Here is a 1,998-nt window from a genome sequence, read left to right as displayed (position 1 = left end):
TAGGGGCGCGGGCTTCGAAGGGGAGCCGCTTAATCCCAGCTCCACCCCTTTAGCGGAGGGCCTGTGACTCAGTTTCCCCCTTACGAGACGGAGATCTTTCGCTGTTTCTGCTCCGAGTATTTAGTAAGCTAATAGTGGAGAGCCAAGAGGACACTGCTGATGGTAATAGTGAGGAGTATATTCCCGTTACTGGGCCCTAGAATTCTTTACTTTTGGGGGTTTTGTTTGTTGTCTTTTTGGGAGAAGGTCTCGCTGCAGTTAAGGCTGGCCTTGAACTCACTATGTGGCCCACGCTGGCCTCAAACTCAGCGACCCTCCTGCCTCAGCCTCCCAAGTGCTGAAATTACAGGCGTGCCGCCGTGCTCGGCCTAGAATTCTTTACTTTTAAAATGTATTGAAAAATTTAAAGTTTATTGAAAAAATACGCGTTTGTAAACAAAGGGAAAGTTGCCCCTCAGTACCTCCAAATTCTGTTCTTCCACTCCTTCGTGACTAAAGCTGGGGCCGCGGCTCGTCCCCCTGAGCGCTCCTTCCCGGTTATGTCCAGGCCTTGGGTCTCCCACCTTGTCGTTGCTAGTGGCCCTGCTTTGCGGCACTTGTGTCTGCCCGCTCCCCCTGCCTCCTCAGGTGGAGTCTTCCTCCCACTTTTCATAAATTAACCCCAACCTTCTAGTTAACGTTTCTTTTTCACTACAAAGATACCGAAGGGGTTCAGAAATAAGTGTACAATCTTTATTTGAAAATCATCAGAGCCACTCATTATTCCAGTCATCAGGAAACAAGTTCACAGTTTGTATTTTTCTCTCCTATAGAACACTTTTAAAGGAAAGTGAGAGAGAGTTGGTGCAAAATACCTCCCAGGGGACAAAGTCACGGTGCTGTCGTGGTCTGTGCAGTGCGGCCGTGCAGGCTGCGGCGGTGGCTGCCCTCTTCCCTGACAGACACGGTTAGCCGTGTGGGGCTCTCAGGACGGTGCTTGTCTGACACTCACTTGCCGAGAGACTGTTCCGGGTAATCCATCCGCAGCCATTTCCGGGGCTCCCAGAACCGCTCACTGACGTGGCCTAATCCTGCGTGGGTGACCAGGGTGACAGCCGCAGGCCTGTGGGGCTCGGCTTGAGCTCGGGTCACATACCCTGGCATCAGCCCTGCCCTCGCGGTGCCATTGGCTGCCCTAGAATGTTGGGTGGAAGCAGACGCTTCTCCGTTGCCTGGGGCACACCGCTGAGTGAGTGGGTCTGTCCTGCTGGAAGCCGCTCGGTCGCGGGTGGGCGCCGGGCCACACAGGCCCTTGGGATTTGGGACAGGTGGAAGATTTGTGTGAGCGTGCATTCAATTTCATTGCAAAATCCAGGAAAAGGAGGTTAAGAAAAACAAGAAAGAGCAGAAAGTTTGTTCTTGTGAAGTGGAGGTGGTTTCTCAATCACCCCGTACTTAGAGCGTGTAGCGCAAGTGTGTGCATGGTACTGTCGGCTGAGGGAAGGTGTGGGAGGAGCGTGTGCCTCCTGCTTCCTCACAGCGGATTTCTGTTGCAGGAATGGATGTTAATTTTTTTTTTTTTTTGGTAGCAGGAATTGAACTCGGACCTTGCATTTGCCAGGCAGGTTTTATGTCACTGAGCTATATCCCTGACCCCTGTTGCAATAATGGAAGCTTGTATTTACTTACTTTAGTCTTACCGAGTGACTTCTTTCCTCTTCTTTCATGTCCCTGTTGCCCAAACCCCACATTCCCCAGAGATTGAACCCAGGGCCACTGGCATGCTCGGCACCCCTCTGCCTTAAAGTCATACTTTGCACCTTGTAAGTTCAAATACAATTCCAAACACCCTTTATTACTTTGATTTTTATCTTCACAAGTGTCCTTCACAGCGGTTCTTCCAAAGGGAGATACACAGCTAGCCAAGAAATCTCAAGCTGGGAGGAGAAGGAGATACACCAAGTAAAAAATTTTTCCCAGGTGTGTGGCTTGTGTCTGGATGTCCCCTGCCCAGGCCTC

Source organism: Chinchilla lanigera, unplaced genomic scaffold (assembly GCF_000276665.1).
Source record: "Chinchilla lanigera isolate Chin_1 unplaced genomic scaffold, ChiLan1.0 scaffold00040, whole genome shotgun sequence".
NCBI lineage: Eukaryota > Metazoa > Chordata > Mammalia > Rodentia > Chinchillidae > Chinchilla > Chinchilla lanigera.
The sequence above is the reverse complement of the archived record's forward strand: the minus strand, read 5'-3'. Positions refer to the sequence as shown.